At 37.4% G+C, this 21,895-nt stretch overlaps 1 non-coding gene across 1 annotated transcript; it reads right to left on the reverse strand.

Moving 5' to 3' along the window:
* Positions 1-1,235: 1,235 nt before the first annotated feature.
* On the reverse strand, positions 1,236-1,339 carry LOC126060055 (U6 spliceosomal RNA). The gene has a single exon (XR_007513522.1). It is a non-coding gene; the product is annotated as a U6 spliceosomal RNA (small nuclear RNA).
* Positions 1,340-21,895: the final 20,556 nt, after the last annotated feature.

Below are 21,895 nucleotides of genomic sequence, written 5' to 3' on the forward strand. Positions count from 1 at the left end.
TTATTTCTGTTCTAGTTATTCTGTTTCCATTAATCTAGTTTCCCTGCCCCCCTTACATTCTCATCTTTGTTTTGAAGTAATTGTTGACTGTTTGGTGTCATGTAGGTGATTTTTTTAAAGGAGTACAGTACGTACAGGTGATAGTCATTATTTTTTAGCCAATTTGTTGTTTAGCTGCAGGTGACCTCAGGTTAGTTTTGGTTCAAGTTTTGTAGAGTACGTAGGGCAGTAATTGCAGGAAGTCATCCAGTCACAACCCATGCAGTAGGTCAGAGTTTTTTTTTTTAATAAATTTGATGTTCTGTTCCACATTTTTCTCCCCTTCTATCAGGGGCCATCTATTGTGGCGCAGATTAGAATGGTTGGTAATGGCAACCTTGTACCATCTAGTTCTTCTGCTCTTAGGGTAGATGAGGCTGTGGTTCATGTAGACTATTTGTCTTGTAGACTACTTTCTTGTTTGAGTCTTTGGTTTACTTCTTTTTCTTTTGCTCCATATGAGTAGAGACCAATGGTTGTATCTTAGATGGCCACTCGCAAGCTTTGAAGACCCCAGACACAACTCACCAAACTAAGATGTAGAGTGTAACTTTATGAACGTATTATGCCGATTGCTTGAGATGTCCCATGAGATTATGGTCTTAATCTTTCAAATGCAGAAATCCAATCCTGCGAGGTGTTTGATTGTGTCTAAGAAGTATCCATAACTGTGCCTCCTATGTGATTTATTATATATATGAGTATATATGCATATAGTCACATAGATGCATGTATGTATACATATGCATACATCTATAAATACATATATGCATACTTATACACATATATGCCCATATGCATACATAGTTACAAGTATATATTTTGGTTATTTTTGCTGCCAGTTCAAAATTACATATGCCACAGCAGTTTCTAACAGGTCCTTTTTTCTTATGTACTTTTTAGTGAAATCATTTACCTTCATCAAGCTGTGTATACTTTATCCTCATTTGGTGTTAGCTTTCCCATCACCAAGTGTATACTATCTAGAGAGTGAATTCCCCTTCTCCCCATCCCTGGTAACTAAAACCACTGTCATCAATTCAATTCTGACTCATAGGGACCCTATAGGACAGAGTAGAACTGCCCCTATAGGGTTTCCAAGGCGTGTCTGGTGGATTTGAACTGCCAGCCTTTTGGTCAGCAGCTGAACACTTAACCACTATGCCATCAGGGCTCCTTCCTGGTGACTACTAATGAAAAATATGGAACACTTCACAAATTTGCATACCATCCTTAATGCAAGGGCCATACTAATCTTCTCTGTATTGTTTCAATTTTAGTATATTTGCTGCTGAAGTGAGAATGCCCCCCCCTTGCCTTTTCATGTCATATTTTATTTTTCTCTGTCTTCCTACAGATTCTTTTTCCAAAATTGTGTCATCTCTTACGCAGGCTCTGGATTTTCAAGATGTGTAATTTCATTTTCATTTCTAATTTCTTACCTCTTATAGGAGATTTCTTCTTGAGTATCCCACTAATATCTCAAATGTGGCACATCCCAAACTTAGTTCACCACTGCTTATTGGAGAGGTAAGCACTTTTTCCCAGTTCTTTTAATGTGCTCAGTGTAATCACCATTGTTATACCCTCCAGTAGTTTGGCGTTATCCCCTGAACAGGCCAGAAAGGCAGTTACTGTTGGGCCATCATTTAAAAGCCCCATTGCCACAATGATTGAATACATTTCCCTTACAAATCTGTTTGTAATTCTCGTGTTATCTCACTTTTTATTTACATTGCAAAATTTTACCCGGTAGGGAATGATTAAGGAATTTCCACGTAACAACTCATAGCAAATCTAACTGCTACAGTTTTATGGATATTTATCAGACTATGGCTTTTTAGAATAATTTACTGATTTATTTGGAAATAGGATAAATAGAATGGATTTGTGAGAGGGAGAGATTCTGGACAAGGTAAAAAGATTCCCTTTCCAGAAGTCAAAATCAGGCTGGCTGCCATTCGTTACAATCTGAATTAATCTTCTTTTAGTTGTGTTTTGCAGCCTCTATATTTAAAGGGGACCTTCTACCCAACCCTCAGCCTTCAGTCTTAGTAAATGGCATTAAAACTAGCAAAATCCACCATGTGGTTTTGTTTTTTAGTTTCTTCTTTCTCCTAGCCCTAGGTTTTGTTTTGGATATGGAGACTTTCTGAAAAAATTTATTATCTCCTTAGGAACTTTTGGGTCACAGTGAAGATTCATTACAAATGCCCCTTGAGCTCTATACTTAATTTTCCTCTTAATAATAACTGGCTTGACTGACTGACTAACTAAACTTAACTTTGCTTTTGGGTATTTCTTTGCTTTTCATACTTTTCTGGTGAGTTGACATTTTTATGGACCTTAATTAAGACAGTGTCTTGAAGAAGCTTTTACATTCCCTGCTTAGAAGTGATGATTGCCTGAAAAAAAAATCTATCCTTCATAGGCATAGCCAGATAACATTTTGTAACCATTTTCAATGCCACAATTTGGCAACGTTATTACCAAAAGTATTGGGTATTTTTTACGTTTTCCTGTGGTTTTCCACCTGAAAATTAATTTGACAGAACCAGTGGATTAATTTTTTCTAACTACCACATTAATTGCCTTTATTATATTATCTCTGTGTTCCCTTATTCATTCTTCTATCCTTTAATCTCATCCTTTTGTAGGTCACTATACAACACAAAGTCTGCCTACACAGCACATATCTTCATACGCTCCAAATTTTAAGAAGATTTTATCCTACAAGTGGGAAGTGTGTTGATGATATACATGAACTAGATTCAATAAAATAAATATCAGGTACTTGGAAAAATAATTTCGGGAAGACTGAAAAAAACCACATGAGCTAAGATTTTAGAAAAACACAACAATATTTTTTATTTATATTTGAAATAAAAACAAATAGACTAGTAAGCAGTGCAAAGTCACATTGTGATATAGTCAGCCTTCTTCAGATAAGAAAATAGCTTTAAACTGGAAACAGTTCCCCGAAACTCTGTTGCCGTTGAGTCGCTTCTGACTCATATCGACCCTGTAGTACATAGTAGAACAGCCCAGTAGGATTTCCAAGGAGCAGCTGGTGGATTCAAACTGCCAACCTTTTGGTTAGCAGCCTAGCAGCCCAACTCTTAACCACCGCACCTGGGGGCTCTGAAAGAATTCCCAGAGGGCATTTTAGCACTGTATTTTTAAGCAACTGGAATAAGCACCTTACATTTTAATGTGTATAATTCTTTGACAAGTCTCTGAGTAGTACAAATATTTAATGTACCCAGCTACCAAACGATGGCTAGATTGGAGGTTTGAGTTCATTAAGAGGTACCTCAGAGGAAAGGCCTGCTGGTCTACTTCCGATAAATCAGCTATTGAAAATCCTATGGAATACAGTTTTACTCTAACACTAATGGGTCAGCATGAGTCAAAGCTGACTTGATGGCAACTGCTTGGTTGTAATTCTTTAGTTTCATGGAAACTACAGCATGATATGTGGAATTAACTTGAAAATGTCTACAATCATGGACAATTCTTGAGGAACAGAAGAACTACCACAGGTAGCGGATTCACATATTATGCCAGTATTCAAAAGGAGAGAAAGCAGAATTCAGGAACTAAATATCACTGAGCTTGTTAAGCAACCCTGGAAAAACCCTTGAGAACATTATTAAATAAATAGTTTGTCAGGACATTGAGAAAGTGTGATCAGTAGAGCAAATGCAGGTTAATTCTAATAAAGCATGAAAAAAATAGCTTAACTAGGGGATTAGGGCTTTATAGGTTGATTGAATGTGGGAGGGGCACTATGTACATAAGGTGGGGCATCAGCATACAAAAGAAGTACAGTTTTTGTATCTAGTTAATGTATCTACATCTGCTTTTTGCTGGTCACGGACACAATGACTCTAGCTAGGGCTTTGGGTAGGGGAGTCAGCACCTAGAACCTCAGCTGTGGTTGAATCACCAAATTTTGGTAATACCACAAAAAAGAAGAATTCTTCCTGATATTCAAGAGGGAATTAAATGCCCTACTGGATTTCCTTATTTCCATAATGTGAGACTGGTTATCTATTACCGTGATCGTTCTGTTTCCAGAGCCACCCAACCTAACCTATCGTTCATGAAAAATCTTCAGAAATTACATTCCTCATTTTACCTCTCCAATGTTTTAACAATAACAGACCCTTAAATACCAGCATGTGACACTCAGACCCATCTCTGATTTAGCCTCTGTTTTTTCTCTCTGACTCTCACCAAGCTCGTCCTCCCCATGAGTTGCTCCAACCGCATTTGAAAAGCCACATACTCCAGACTATGTTCCTTTGCACAGGATAGTTTCTCTCTTGTTCCCTACAGTAACTTGTTGTAAAGCTATTTATCCTATAAGACCTGGATCAGGCATCATCCCTTCTGTGAGACTCCCTTGACCACCTCTTTTTTGTGCCCATATTTTACTTCATATTCTTTTGCCATTGAAGTGTCTAGCTGGCCTCCTTTTCTGCCTTGAGAACATTTTAGGAGGTTGATCTATGTTTTTCCCCTTGCCTCTTTAGTGCGTAGCCTAGTTTTGACCTATATATTAAAAAAAAGAAGCTATTAAATAAATGCATGATAGTTGGATTCTCTGGTTACTCAGATTTGCACATTTAATTTGCTTCCATTATGTCAATCTAATTCTATTTTCAGCTACTGCCCCTCATAAATTTTCAGGTTAGGTGGATCTTATCTACTCCTTTAAAGCTCACTTACAGTCATTTTTGTCTCAATTCACTTGTGAATTATGTTTCTTTCACCTATTAACACTGACATCTTTCTATTTCCTTTCCCAAATTCTAGCCAACATTCTTCATTTGGTTCAAATTTTACCTTTTTTAAAGCCATTTGTCTCTACCACCATGTAAGATGCAGGGTGGGAGAAATTTTACTTTCCGTTGTCCTGTTTTGTTTTGTTTAGATATTATTACTCGTACAAGGATTGATGCATACTAAAGGCTCAATATGTGCTTCCATGATTACTTTTCTCTGTTTCTCCTCTCTCAGTTCTACAGCTGATGTCTTTTCCTTTGCCATGACTTCAAGAAATATATATATATTTATACATGTATATGTACAGTTAAGAGCTACGGCTACTAACCAAAATGTCAGCAGTACAAATCCACCAGTTGCTCCTCAAAACCCTATGGGGCAGTTCTACTCTGTCCTGTAGCGTTGCTATGATTTCGAAGTGACTCAGTGGCACATAACGACAGCATGTGTACATGTATTTATATTTTTAATTTTTTTCTTCCTAATATGTGCCTGGGCTTGAAAATTACTAGTGGTGTTAGTGGTAGGAAGGGGGTCATATTTAAGTTTAAGAGAACTATCTTTTAATGTTTTATCTCATGTTACCTAGAAAGTTCATTTGGTATGTGAGAGAATCTGCTTTAGGAATCCCTTTGTGGAATTTACTAGAAAAGAAAGCGGGAATGATTAACACATGCTTCAAAGCTAGACTAGACTCTCATATTCACTTTACCTTGAGGCGGAAAGAAGGAAGAGGTGTACAGAAGCCAGGAACCAGGTCTTGGTGTGTTAAAAACTGTGTCAGAAAGATGCAGATTTTCTTCAGCTGAGAGAGGGCAGAACTAATTCAAATTATCAGTCACAGGAGAGTGCGCTTGTTGACACGGGGTGGGTCCTCATTGAGATTTCTTCTTTTGGATCCTTTGAGACCTGAGGAATTTCATGTATGTAATTAGTTCATTTCAGGTCCCACGTTTGTAGAGACAGGCATTCTGGAGGGATTTCTACTTCTGATGTCTCACGTTTAGAATAATCTTTGCCCTAGGGAATACGCCTGAGTGAGCTAAAGTCAAGATCCCAAAACAATAAAACTGTCCTAGGGCAGAAATGAGACTCTGGTGACATTTGTTTGTTTTCGTATCTAATAATACTCAGAAAGATATACTAATGTCCATCATAGGGAACTGTTTGTAAAAATTACTTGGTCTATTACATGCGAAGCAGCAGATATTAAATATAAATACATCACTTAAATAGAAAACTGAGTAGTTTTTAGAAAGATTTATATCTTCTTGTCACGGAGGGTATTTTTGGCCATGTTTACAAAACATTATATTTCAAAATACTGTTTTTCTAGGAAAGGTTCTTTTTCCAAACTGTAAAACCATCGTATAATCCCCCTCTTCCCATATTGCTATCATCACCACCCTTAAGATAACTTTAGAGAAGATAAAAATTGACTGGAATGTTTTCGAACAGTTTATTGACTATAACAGACTTTTTCCACACCAAGGGCACTGACAGTAACCTTATGTAAGACGAGCATGCAGAGAGAAATGGCACATTTATAGTTGAGCTTCAGCCTAGTTTATAAAAGGAGATTCACCCATCTTCTGCATCCACCCCACGTTATTGAAAGATAAGCAAGACTATATTCACAGAAAGATCTTGTTCTCCCTCCTGTGGCTTGCAGACCCCTGCTGTCTTTTCCACATTCTCTGAAATGTTTAAGTGGTTCATTATACAGACTCCAAACTCCTAAATTTTATGTAAAGAGAAATCTGGCTTCCATCAGAGTATCAGTTATAGCTCACATTAGGCAAAAAGAGTCATAAAAATAGCAGGGTTTGCCATGAAAATAACAGGAAGTTGTTTGAGGGAAATAAAAGAAAGCTGTTAGTGAAATATATCGTCTTGAAAATGAAGTTGGAATACTTTGAGCAGAATGATAACTTACTGTTTGCAAGTATCTGCTGAATCTGCCAATAATGTTAGAACACGGGCCTCCTTCCTATCAATACTTAGCTTTTGTAGTATCACAACTCCTCTGTATCCTTAAAATATTAATGTCTCCTGAAAGCATTATTTTCATGTTTCACAAAGGGCTGCAGCTTCCTTTCGGAAGTGTTAAAGTATAAATATGACTCTGCTCTGTTGTAGTTTTTGTGTTGAACACATGAATTATTTAGATTTTAAAAGTGATTTTTAAATCATAAGGGAACAAAATATTTTGCCCAATTTTGAAATTGACCTTAAAGAATGAAAAGTTGGAATTTTTTAAATTATTAAGAATAATACCAATGCTTTATTTGAAGAACAATTAAAACATAACTTGTTCTGCATATTACTTATTTCCTTCCTGATGTCTTGAGGGTGCTGTATATTAATCTTTTGTATTCTGCCTCTGGTAATTCCAGGAAGGCACTTTGATCTAGAAGATCCCTTGATTCTTTGATCTGAGAGCTTGTTGAGGCGATCATGGCCTGTTTCTTTATGTGACTTGATATTGACTGTTGTCTCTGAGCCATCAATAAGTTATTGTATTAGTTTATTTTATGTTTACTTACTGTATCATAGCTTCTTGTTTTGTTTTGTTTTGATATGCCCAAATAGGTTGCCTGAGAGTGAGCTAGCTTGATTATTTTCACCTTTAGAGTTCTGATGTCCTGTCACCAGATGGTTAGAGCTGTTATCAAGTATGCCAGTCTAGGAGTCCATTCAGTTTTCTTGTGTGAATTCAGCTCAGGTGTCCAGGTAGCTGATCATCAAGTGTGTGGTTCAGGCTCTGTCCTACAGTCTTAGAGGGGCAGGGGTGATTGGTGTAGGTACCAGTATCTGGTTGCAGCAGGGAGCCATGCTCTGAACAAGGCAGGGGGCTGAGAATCATCCCCCAAGTGTCTCTGAGGAAAGCGTGTCCCTGTTCCCTAGAACGTACGTGTGGGTGGGTTCTAAAGACAGACCATGGGCAACCAGTGTGTTTGGTTGTAAGGACTGGGAGGTACTAGTTATGCTTGGACCCCTGTCGTGGGTGGCTAGGTGACCTGAGTGGAGCCACCAGTGCTTAGGCCCCTGATGTGGGTAGGTGAGGACCCTGTTTAATAGGCAAAGCGGTGTCAAGTATCAAACACCACCCTCTCCTCCACACAGCTGAAACAGTTGTAGTCTGCCAACAAGGGCCTATTCTGAAATAGGCCCACACAGGTCCATGCTGGGAGAAAGATACTCAAAGTCCATGGGCTGTTTATGCCTGCACAGGAGCTGCTTCTATCCTGAGCTCCCCCAGTTAGTAGTGCTGGCAAATTATCTTTTCCCCCAATGGGAAGTTTATTCCATCTCCAAGGCCGGGAGGGTGGCTCTAGGTGCTCAACAGGGCCTATCTCAGGCCCAGGGAAATCAACAGCTGCTGAAGCTGGCTTGGGGGTGGGGGCACAGTAAAATATATGCCATTCTTCTCTGGTTAAGGAGGTGGGAGTAGGCTGTGTGGCTGGCTGCTTTTCCCTGAGGAAACTGCGGCCGAATGCTAGTATCAGCCCACTGCAGCTGCTCCCGGGAATGGTGCCTGAGGGCTACCAGCAATTCAGGTCCAGTAACTCCTCTCTGCTTCTGAACTGTTTCTTCCTCCCCCTGCCACTCAGTTCGTTTTCTAACTTTGCCTTTGATGTTCAGGGCCCCTAGCTTGTCATAAATATACTCATTTCACTTGTTTTTTCGGGTCTTTGTTGTAAGAGGGCTAGCTGGAAGCATCTGTCTATTCTGCCATGTTGGCCCTGCCTCCCTGATGGTCATATTGTTTTTATTTACTTTTTTGTTTGATGAGTGTTTTTCATTTGATCAGTCGTTTTGATTGACTTTTAAATAATAATCCAATTATGTTGTTCATATGATCAATTGTCTTGAGTAACTTTTAAATAACGATCCAATTCTGTATTCCTGGGACAAACCTCATTGAATCATGAGTATTACACTTTTAATATACTGTAGTATTTGCTAAGTTAAATGTTTGTTTAGAATATCATCAAGTATGTTAATGAAGGATATAGGTGTATAGTTTTCTTTTTTGTCACATCTTTGATTTTGGTGAAAGGGTAACTCTGACCTCAAAGAGTAACTATAAACTGTCCATTCATCTTAAATTTTCTAAAAGAGTTTGTATAGAATTGGTACCATTTATTCCTTAAAGGTCTTGTAGAATTTACCAGTGAAGCCTCCTGAGCCTGAGACTTTCCTTGAGAGGTTTATGCCTACAAATTAACTTATTTTGATAGTTACTAGCTATTCAGATTATCTACTTGTTGGGTAAGCTTAGTTTGTGTCTTTTGAGAATTTGTCCATTTTATCTAAGGTGTCAGATTTACGAAAATAATGTTGTTCATCATATTCTTATTTTTTGTTTTTGTTGTTAGGTGCCACGGAGTCAGTTCCAACTGGTAGCGACCATATGCACAACAGAACAAAACACTGCTGAGTCCTGTGCCATTCTCACAATCGTTGCCATATCTGAGCCCATTGTTGCAGCTACTGTGTCAGTTGACCTTGTTGAGAGTCTTCTACTTGTTTGCTGACATTGTATCTTTCCAAGCATGATATCTTTCTCCAGGGACTGGTCCCTCCTGATAACATGTCCAAATTACGAGAGACAAGATCTCACCATCCTCATTTCCAAGGACCACTGTAGCCGCACTTCTTCCAAGATAAACTTGTTCATTCTTCTGGCAGTCTGTGGTATATTTAATATTCTTTGCCAACACCATAATTCAAATTCCTCGGTCTTCCTTATTCATTGTCCAGCTTTCGCATGTGTATGAGATGATTGAAAATAGCATGGCTTGGGTCAGGCACACCTGAATCCTCAAAGTGACATTGTTGCTTTTAACACTTTAAAGAGGTCTTTTGCAGGAGATTTGCCCAATATTATACATCTTTGGATTTTTTGACTCCTGTTCTATGGGCATTGATTGTATATCCAAGTAAAATGAAATTCTTGACAACCTCAGTCTTTTCTGTTTATCATTATGTTGCTTATTGGCCCAGTTGTGAGGATTTTTGTTTTCTTTATGTTGAGGTATCATCCATAGTGAAGACTGTAGTCATTGATTTTCATTAGTAAATTTTTCAAGTCCTCTTCACTTTTTGAAAGTAAAGTTGTGTCATGTTTCTTGTTTCATTCATATAAGTATTTTGGGTGTTTTTGTTTTTCTTTTTTGTTATGCTTAGTCCATTTATGAGTATTTTAATTTATTGATTCTCTTAATTTTTTAGTCAATTGATTTTTATCTATTTTTAGTTCAGTGGTTTCTTTAAGAATTATTGTATATAGTTTTAACTCGTCACAATCTACCATCAACTAATATTATAAAATTACATATGTATTATATAAAACCCAAAACCAGTTGTTGGTGAGTCAATTCTGATTTATAATGACCCTATAGGACAGAGTAGAACTGCCTTAAAGGGTTTCTAAGGAGCGGCTGGTAGATTCGAACTGCTGACCTTTTAGTTAGCAGCCAAGCTCTTGACCGCTGTGCACTGTTCCTTTTCCAGCCTTCTTGTTATTTTTGTCATATTCTAGTTATACACATAGTATAAATCTGAAAATAGGTTATTATTTTTGTGTGAACAGTCAATTATCTTTTAAAGAGATTAAAATAATAATAAAAATATTTTATACTTAACATAGTTACCATTACCAGTGTTCTTTCCTTTCTGTATACTCTTATTTCCATCTCGTATCATTTTCCTTCTGTCTGAAGACGTCCTTTAGCATTTCTTGTAGTACAGTTCTGCTGGTAATTAGTTCTTTCAGTCTTTATTCTCCTTAGTTTTTATATTATAATCTCAGGGCCAGGCTTTTCTTTCCCTGCTTCCTTTTAGTACTTGAAAGGAACCCTGGTGGTGCAGTGGTTAAGGTGCTCAACTGCTAACCAAAAAGTCGGCGGTTCAGAACCACCAGTGGCTGCTCAGGAGAAAGATGTGGCAGTCTGCTTCCGTAGAGATTTACAGCCTTAGAAACCCTATGGAATCGTTATGAATCAGAATCAACTACAAGACAGTGGATTTGGTGGATTTAGTACTTGGATGATATTGCTTCTCTGTCTTCTTGATTGCATTGTTTTCAACAGGAAGTTTTCTGTCATTTTTATATTTTGTCTTTCGTGTAGTATGTGTCTTTTTTATCTGGCTACTTTTAAGATTTTGTTTTAATAACTGATTTTGAACATTTACGTCTGCAACCTGGATTTTTTTTTTTTTCTGAAAACCATGATTTCATTTATTCATCTAACATGCTTCCACTGAATGTGCACTAAGTGCAAGTTATTGATGCACTGTTTAGCAGCATAAGCAACAGGGGCAAAAATTGCTGTCTAGGGATCTTATATTTTTCAGGGATGAAGACAAAAAGTAAGCAACAAATACATTAAATGGATAAATCATTAGTATGTTAAGAGGCGTAAAGGACCATAAGGAAGTATTTCAGAGTAGCAGTGGTCAAAAAGGAATATGTATGGAAAAATATAAAATTAATTTTGTTATATGGTAAGACTAATTAAAAAGATAATATTTAAGAAATGAAGAAGTAAGTGAAAGTGATATCTATGTAAATATTTGGGGGAAGAATGATTCGAAAAAAAAAGGTGCAAATAGTAAAAATACCCAAGTGGGAGTAGATTTTGAGTCTGATTATGGGGGGTTCCATAAAATGAAGTTGTGAAATCTGAGATTTTATCAGAATGACTTCCACTGACTTTGCTTCTGTGGCTGTTGTCCTTAAGCAAAGAAAATATGCATTAACTACAGGGTTCAGAGAGACCATAATATACAGTGGGTCTCTGATTCCATTATGATTCCAAACTAAAATTCCAAGAGTTTGACTACCCCTTTCATTTACAGAAAGAAAAAAAAAAGTTTATCATAATTTGGAAGACAAAGAGTTGAAGGAAAATAGCCATGAGCTGGTCAAAGTTTAAAAAAAAAAACCATTGCTGTCGAGTCAATTCCGACTCATAGTGACCCTATAGGACAGAGTAGAACTGCCCCATAAGGTTTCCAAGGAGCACTTGGTGGATTTGAACTACCGACCTTTTGGTCAGCAGCTGTAGCACTTAACCACTACACCAATGGGATTTTAGTCGGTCATATACTTCTTGGGCATAGGTATATTTAGGCAATGTTATATAGCGGGTCAGGTAATTCAGAAGAGTTGACATTCACTATCAGCAGCGTACATTAAGTACTAGGAATGCTCTTTCTTTTGATAAAAATTGAAGGAAAATTTTAAATGATGTAGCTTTGAATGGCTATAACTAATGCTATTCTGGTATGTTTCACCTTCAAGCTCAAGACCTTGAGTCTGTCAAAATTTTAACTTATCCTTGGAAATATTTCATAGCCAAATCTTTTGGGAAATAATAAGACTCCTTTTGGTAAATGGTGTATCAGGTGCACATAAGAGCAAGTTGTCTGTATATTAAATCAATGTAGAAAAATTGAAAAATTAAATATTTGAATATTACAGTTAAGAACCTCAGATAATAGTGAAGGGGCTTCAGTGAAGTTTTGTGGTTCAGATGTATTTTTGTTTTTCCCATGTAAGGGAGATAGGATTTTCGGAGTCAGGATGTAAGGAGAACTACTACTTCGAAGTCCATTGAATTTGGAGATATAAGAAATTAGGGTAATATCTGGATTGTGGACCACAGGAAGATATGGGCACGCTCTACTACCGACAGTACTTAAGTCTTGTAAGAGATACACATATTCATTACACATTATTGAGAGGATAGCAGGAACTGTCAAAAGGAATGAATAAGATCTTGTTTTGAAATCTGCAACACTGCATCATAGTCCCTCTAGTGCTTCAGTTTGTAGAGGCCACTGGGCAAAATTAATCACAGGCTTTATAAGGTCAATATTGACTTTACAAATTCCACATTTTCTTTTTAGCCACATCTCTAGATGAAGCAGTCCAAAGAACATCAGGTATTGAGGGAAGTAAATCAGAAAACTGAGGTTATGCTAAGTGGGGAGTGAATTATAGACATAGGTATGAAGGGTAGTCAAGGAAAGCCACCATAAGGTGATATACTGGGTTATCTGAGTCTGAATAATCAAGCAAAAGTCCTTTTGATAGTCTCCTAATGGTGGTTTCCCATTTGTTCAAAAGGTCTGTCCAGATAGGTTAGTGGTGGTGGAAGGACTGAAAAGAAAGTTATGTTGAGAAGGTATGGTCTCGATAAACAGGCGAAGGGACAGAGAGATAATGTGTTTTATTAATGAGTCCTAACACTGAGATCTTTTTTTAATTCACATAGGAGGGGTAATGGAAAACTAAAAGGAATTACAGGTGGAGAGTGTGACTCTATCATCTAAAAAATGAGGTTAGATAAACAAATACTAATAGAGTTATTTCTTTTTTGTGATCCAGAGTTAACTGGGACCCTGAAGGAAGCCTTCTTCAGAAGGAAATCATTTTGTTTCAAATTTAACAGCATTTCTTGTGAGAAAAGGAAAACTGTGGGTCTAATAGTTATTACCTTTTCAATACCTGTAAATATGTTTGTCTACCAGTGTTGAATTTGTGAAGGACCTATTATTTGCTCCAAACTCTTTAAGTCATATTGTCAGAAGTTTCTTGCATCTGGTCTTTTCTTTGTTTATCATGCTCTTCTCAAACTGTTGGGGTAAGGATTAAATCATGATGGATGTGGTCTGTCAAACTATTTTATTCTCTAGAATACCCACCAAAACCCACGCTATTGAATCGATTCCGACTCATAGTGACCCTATAGGACAGAGTAGAACTGCCCCATAGAGTTTCCAAGGAGCGTGTCGTGGATTTGAACTGCCGACCTCTTGGTTAGCAGCTGTAGCACTTAACCACTACACCACCAGGGTTTCCTTCTCTAGAATAGTGTGTCATTTTTCTGGTTTAAAGCCATTAACCAAAGAGGCAGAGATTGCCAGTGTGGTATCACCATTAACAATAGCCCAGAGTATTCCTTGCGAATGGTTTCTTCTCAGTTCCTGTGTTTAATTATCCACAAGAAGGCATTTGACCTTGTGGAACATAACACATTATGAATAACATTACCAAGAATAGGAATCCCAGGACACCTAATTGTGCCCATGCTAAACCTGTATGTGGATTATGAGGTAGTCATTTGAGTAGAATGAGATGATACCACATGGTTTAAAATTGGAAAAGGTGTGACCAGAGTTGTATCTTTTCACCCTACATAGTTAACCTATATGCTGAACAAAAGATTCCAGAAGCTGGACAATATAAAAAAGAACATGACATTAGAATTGGAGGAAGACTCATTAACAGCATCCAATATGCAGATAACACGACCTTGCTTACTGAAAATGAAGAAGACATGAAGTACTTAATGATGAGTGTAAAAGATTATAGTTTTCAGCATGGTCTACACCCGAATGTAATGAAAACAAATATCCTTACAACTTGGCCAATAAACAACAGCATGATAAAAGGCGAAAAAATTGAAGTCAAGGATTTCATTCTACTGGGACCAACAATCACATCCATGAAAGCAGCAGTTAAGAAATGAAAACAGTGTATTTCATTGGGCAAATCTGCAAAATACCTCATTAATATCTTAAAAAGCAAATATGCTACTTTAATGACTAAGATGCACCTGACTCAAGCCATGGTATTTTCAACTGCCTCATATGCATATGAGCTGGACAATTAAAAACGAAGGCCAAAAAAGAAATTCCACTTTCAAACTGTGATGCTTGTGTAGAATACTGAATATACCATGGACTGCTAGAAGAATGAACAAATTTATTTGTGAGGAAGCACAGCCAGAATGTTCCTTAGAAGTGAGGAAAGCAAGACTTCATCTTGCTTACTTTGTACGTGTCTCAGGAAAGACGAATTGCTGGAAAAATAAATCATGTTTGGTAAAGTAGATGGTCAGTGAAAATGAGGGAGACTCTCAATGTGGTAGATTGACAAAATAGCTGCTGCAGTGGGCTAAAACATACCAATGATGGTGAAGATGCCTTGCAGCACACATTGCCCCCCACTGCAACCGGAGACATGTGCCTACTTCAAACACTGCCATTCAGCCCTGCCCACCTAGGACTGTAGGTGAGGGTCTCCATACCACACACTTGGTGAATGATGACATAGATAACTGCACCCTGAATAATTGCACCCCTGCCAGATTAGTGAACAGACTCCTGGGCTCACACACCTAGTAGCTGCTCTGACCACTTAGACTCAGGACTTGAGAGCTTCAACAGCACCAGCAAACCAAAGCAGCAGAAATGCCCAGCCTACTTGGCCATATCAAAACAAAACAAAAATACAGGACACAGTAAACAAAAATATAATAAATGAAAAAAAATGTATATAATAACTTATTGATGCTTCAGAGGCAACATTCAGTATCAAATCTCATAAAGAAGGATAAGATAGCTCCAGAAAATGACCAAAAAAGAGAACCAGAATTATAGTAGGAGACTTCAACATACCACTTGCAGTGAAGGACAACATCCAGAAAAAAACCTCAGTAAAGACATGGAAGATCTAAATGCCACAATCAACCAACTTGACCTCACAGACATATACAGAACACTCTACCCAACAGCAGCCCAGTATACTTTCTTTTCTAGTGCACATGGAACATTCTCTAGAATAGACCACATATTAGGTCATAAAGCAAGTCTTTGCAGAATCCAAAACATCAAAATATTACAAAGCATCTTCTCAGACCATAAGGCCATATAAGTGGAAATCAATAACACAGAAATCAGGGAAAAGAAATCAAACACTTGGAAACTGAACAATACCCTGCTCAAAAAAGACTGGATTATAGAAGACGTTAAGGATGGAATAAAGAAATTCATAGAATCCAATGAGAACGAAAACACTTCCTATCAGAACCTTTGGGACACAGCGAAAGCAGTGCTTGGAGGTCAATTTATATCAATAAATGCACACATCGAAAAAGAAGGGCCAAAATCAAAGAATTATCCCTACAACTAGAACAAATAGAAAGAGAGCAATAAAAGAAACCCTCAGGTACCAGAAGAAAGCAAATAAAAATAATTAGAGCAGAATTAAATGAGAGAACAGAAAAACAACTGAGTTAACAAGACCAAAAGGTGGTTCTTTGAAAAAATTAACAAAATTTATAAACCATTGGCCAAACTGGCAAAAGAAAAACAGGAAAGGAAGCAAATAACCCAAGTAAGAAATGAGATGGGCCATATCACAACAGACCCAACTGAAATTAATAGAATCATATTGGATTACTATGAAAAATTGTACTCTTACAAATCTGAAAACCTAGAAGAAATGGATGAATTCCTAGAAAAACAATACCTACCTAAACTAACACAAACAGAGGTAGAACACCTAAATAGACCCATAACAAAAGAGATAGTAAAGGTAACCAGAAAACTCCCAACAAAAAAAAGCCCTGGCCTGGACAGCTTCACTGCAGAGCTCTACCAAACTTTCAGAGAAGAGTTAACACCACTACTACTAAAGGTATTTCAGAGTATAGAAAAAGACAGAATACTCCCAAACTCATTCTATGAAGCCAGCATATCCCTGATACTAAAACCAGGTAAACACACCACAAAAAAAGAAAATTACAGACCTATATCCCTCATGAACATAGATGCAAAAATCCTTAACAAAGGCCTAGCCAGTAGAATTCAACAACATATCAAAAAACCAATTCACCATGACCAAGTGGTATTCACACCAGGTATGCAGGGATGGTCCAACATAGAAAAACAATTAATGTAATCCATCACATAAATAAAACAAAAGACAAGATCCACATGATCTTATCAATTGATGCAGAAAAGGATTTGACAAAGTTTAACACCCATTCATGATAAAAAATAGGAATAGAAGGAAAATTCCTGAACATAATGAAGGGCATTTATATAAAGCCAACAGCCAACAGCCAACATCATCCTAAATGGAGAGAGTGTGAAAGCATTCCCGTTGAGATTGGAAACCAGAGAAGGATGCCCTCTATCACTACTCTTAACTTTGTGCTGGAGGTCCTAGCCAGAGCAATTAGGCTAGTGAAAGAAATAAAGGGCATCCAGATTGGTAAGGAAGAAGTCAGAGTATCTCTATTTGCAGATGACATGATCTTATACACAGAAAACCCTAAGGAATCTTCAAGAAAACTACTGAAACTAATAGAAGAGTTTGGCACAGTTTCATGATACAAGATAAACATACAAAAATCACTTGGATTCCTCTACACCAACAAAAAGAACATCGAAGAGGAAATCACCAAATCAATACCATTTACAGTAGCCCCCGAGAAGATAAAATACTTGGGAATAAATCTTACCAGAGATGTAAAAGACCTATACAAAGAAAACCACAAGACACTTCTGCAAGAAACCAAAAGAGACCTATGTAAGTGGAAAAATATACCTTGCTCATGGATAGGAAGACAACAGTGTAAAAATGTCTATTCTAGAAAAACAATCTATAAATACAGTGCAATTCCAATACAAATTTCATTTTTTAATGAGATGGAGAAAGAAATCACGAACTTCATATGGAAGGGAAAGAGGCCCCAGATGAGTACAGCATTACTCAAAAAGAAGAAAGTGGGAGGCCTCACTCTACCTGATTTTAGAACCTACTATACTGCCACAGTAGTCAAAACAGCCTGGTACTGGTACAACAACAGCCACGTAGACCAATGGAACAGAATTGAGAATCCAGACATAAATCCATCCACATATGAGCAGCTGATATTTGATAAAGGCCTAAAGTCAGTTAATTGGGGAAAAGACGGTCTCTTTAATAAATGATGCTGGCATAACTGGATATCTATCTCCGAAATACACAGTGACTGCAACCATGGACTACAGCACAGCAATATCAGTGAAGATCATGCAGGACCAGCTAGTGTTTTTTTTCTTTTGTACATGGGCTCACCTTGAGTCCAGGCTGACTTGATGGCAACTAGCAATAACAAAAACAGCAAAGCATTTTATGTGATTCTCCTGCTTGGATTTTTCGTTTGTTTTTAAGTAAATAAAAACTAGTTGTCTTTCAGCTTACTCTAATTCATGGTGACCCCACATGAGCCAGAGTAGAGCTATGCTCCTTGCTGTTGTTGATGTTAGATGCCGTCGAGTTGGTTCCGAATCACAGCAACTCAGTGTACAACAGAACAAAACACTGACCAGTCCTGTGCTATCCTCACAATCATTGTTATGCTTGAGGGCATTTCTGCAGTCACTGTATCAATCCATCTCTTTGAAGGTCTTCCCCTTTTATGCTGACCCTGTAATTTACCAAGCATGGTTTCTTTCTCCAGGGACTGGTCCCTCCTGATAACATCTCCAAGCTACATGAAAGGAATGCTCACCATCCTTCCATCTAAGGAGCATTCTAACTGTACCTTCCAAGAGAGACTAGTTCATCCTTCTGGCAGCCGATGATATATTCAATTTTCTTCAACTCCATAAATTCAAAGGCATCATACTTCATTGGGGACCTTTATTCATTGCCCAGCTTTCACATGCATATGAGGGTACAGAAAATATCATGACTTGGGTCAGATGCACCGTAGTCCTCAAAGTGACACCTTTGCTTTTAACACTTTAAAGAAGTCTTTTACAGCAGATTTGCCCAATGTAATGCATTATTAGATTTCTTGACTGCTGCTTTCATGGTGTTCATTGTGGATCCAAATAAAATGAAATCCTTGACAACTTCAATATTTTCTCCGTTTATCATGATGTTGCTTATTGATCCAGTTGTGAGAATTTTTGTTTTCTTTATGGTGAAGTGTAATCCATACCGAAGGCAGTAGTCTTTGATCTTCACCAGTAAGTTTTTCAGGCCCTCTTCACTTTCAGCAAGCAAGGTTATGTCATCTACATATTGCAGGTTGATAATGAGTCTCCCTCCAATCCTGATGTTCTTTCTTCTTCATATAGTTCAGCTTCTCGGATAATTTGCTCAGTATACAGACGGATTAAGTATGGTCAAGGGATACAACCGTGATGCACACCTTTCCTGACTTTAAGCCACGCAGCATCCCCTTATGCTGTTGGAACGACTGCCTGTTTTTGTTTGCACAGGTTCTGCATGAGCGCAGTTAAGAGTTTTGGAATTTCCATTGTTCTCAATGTTATCCATAATTTGTTATGATCTATACAGTTTTCTTGTTGTTGTCATTGAAAATATACGCGGCAAAACATACATCAATTCAACTATTTCAACATGTATAGTTCAGTGACATTGATTACATTCTTCAGGTTGTGAAACCATTCTCACCTCCTTTTCTGTCTTGATCCTCCCCCATTCACATAAACTTATTGCCCCCTAAGGTTACTATCTAATCTCTCAAGTTGCCTTTGTCAGTTTGGTAGACAGATCTTAAAAGAGCATAATGCTCAAGGCAGACATACTTTACTAAAAAAAAAAAGTTAAGCTAAATAATTGTATTTGGTTTTAAGAAGACTTCAGGGGATATTTTTAGTTTAAGGTTTAAAGATTATCACAGTGCAATAGTTCTAGGTGTTCATTCAACTTCAGTGGCACCAGAAACTCTGGCCTCCATGAGAATATGAAATTCTGCTTATCATTTTCCCCCTATGATCAGGATTCTTCTATAGGATCTGTCATCAAAATCCTCAGTAATAGTAGCCGGGCACTTTCCAGCTCTTCTGGAATGAGCAAGCAATGGAAGTGCCTGCTCATGGAGGTAATTAGGCAATCATCCATTTCTTCTCCTAATCAAGATTCTCCTTCCTTTGTTGCTATAGGCAAATAGAGACCAATTCTTGTGCCTTGGGTGGCAGCTTACAAGTTTTTAAGACCCCAGGCATTACACAACGAATTAGGAGGTAGAAAGAAAGCACTAAACATGATATTAGGCCAATTAACTGGATGTTCCATGAAACCATGACCCTAAACCTCCAAACCAAGGAACCAAATCCCATGAGGTATTTGGTTGTGCACAAGCAGCCTCAGCAGCTACACACTTTTTTTCTTGTTATTGTAAATCTATTTAGAAAGTAAATGGTAATTACTGTACCCAAAAATTATTATGAATTATGAATAGTAGCAGAAATTTGAAAAACCCAAATAACCCAAAAATCATATTTAAGAAGTTATTATAGAGCTGTCCCTGTGAAGGAATCTAAAGCTAATAAATTCTAGAGAGCAATGAGCCTTTCCAAGCTGAGAGACCAAATGACGCTTTTCTCCATGAAGGCACCACTGGACAAAAGATCGCTTGTGCTCAAACAGAGAAACTTTGCTGGGGCAAATAGAATCCAGTAAAGCTTTTAAAGACTATTTATGCTGGTATGATGAGGCCTGAGGGAGCCCCACAAACAGCACTAATTCACCCCCTTCCACTCGTTGCCAAGGGACATCTGAGGACAGGGCAGCCACGGAGCGCCTTCTTTATTTATTAAATGTGCTTATTCAGCTGTTCAATAAGGAAAAACTCAGATTGCCTATTTTTTTCTTCATGTTATTTTTTTCCTCCAAAACGTATTTGCCTTTGCTTATTCTGTTCCCTAACTCTCCTTTCTTTGTTTCTGAGGTAGTATATTTGCCTCGTCATGCCATCTCGCCTCATTGTGCTCCTGCTTCTGTGGGATCTTGCTACTTAGTGAATAACTTAGAGAATTTTTGTGTGTGTGTGTGAGTTAATCCCTAAGTCTTTCTACTCATTTCTTGATAACAATTCATGTGAATATCTCAGAATTTCATCAGTTTATTTTCTTTCTTCACTATCTTCTTAGAGGCAGCAAAGCATCAAGGCTATTCTAAGGTTTAGCTTAAGAGCTTTATGTTGTGCCAGAGCAGCCAATACACTTTTTCATTCTGGAAGTGTGACTTCTCAAATATTGCATGATATTTACCATTAATGTTGGTGATTTCAGAGATCTTTTGTTAAATTAGTTGGGATTCAAGGATAAGCACATAGATCCTGTTTTACTTCATTTTCTTTATATACATTTTATAGCTATATTTATTTAATTATGAAATTTATATGCAAATACAGTGTTGGCCTTTTTTTTTTTAAGTGTAAGAATATTGATTCCATTACCATGAGACAGTAACTTTAAGTGCCAGGAAGGCAACACTGACCTAGAAATCATTTTTAGGAATTTATTGTTTTTTCAACTTTTAGAAAATTCTAATTGTCATCCATTAAAAAAAATATATTATTATCTAATTAATCCCAATGGATTGGCCATAAAATGTGTGGAGAACAAGGCATTGAAAGTCCTTTGTCATTCTGGAGGCTGCAATTACTTCTTTCCTATGAGGTCTCTAGGAAGATACAGGTACACCAGTGTCATACAGAATGTCACCATCAAGCATGACAGAGAATCCACATTTATTTATATGGTTTGTAATAAAAATACATGTCTCTGAGAAAGGGCTGTCTGGAGTATGATCAGTGAAGAGAAGTGAAGAATTACACTGTTGGGCTCTATGTCAGTGAGCCTTGAGAGAGATACTCATGTGGAAACATGAAACATACTGCAGTCAACGGGTATGTTTGTTTTTACCCTGCTGCCCTTTACTTTCTAGGTTTGTATTTTGATTTTTAAATCAAATCGGACAAAAAAAAAAATCTCTAAATTGTCCAGGGTATACTGATTGCATTATATATTATTAGCATTTTGGGTTGTCCTGTATTCTTTCATTTCATTTTATAATTAAGTATGTATACATCATATAAACAATGACACACGAAGTGTGTATATTTAAATGAGATATACCAGATATCACAGATTTATTTCGTAAGAGGATAGTTTGCTTCTACCTCCATTTTTTTAAAGCATTTTCTTATCTTTTTATCCTTTCACTCCAGGGGAACTGAAGCACATTGCCAGACATGGACAACCTCACCATCATCACGGAATTCATCCTCATGGCTATCACAAGCTCCCGGGAGCTACAGGCCTTGCAAGGTCTGCTTTTCTTAGTGATTTACCTGGGAGCCATGTTTGGAAATATTCTGACTGTTACCATCATTGTGACAGACCCACATCTTCATTCCCCAATGTACTTTATAGGCAACTTAACCTTGTTAGACTT

The sequence above is a fragment of the Elephas maximus genome, chromosome 16 (assembly GCF_024166365.1).
Source record: "Elephas maximus indicus isolate mEleMax1 chromosome 16, mEleMax1 primary haplotype, whole genome shotgun sequence".
NCBI classification, from domain to species: Eukaryota; Metazoa; Chordata; class Mammalia; order Proboscidea; family Elephantidae; genus Elephas; species Elephas maximus.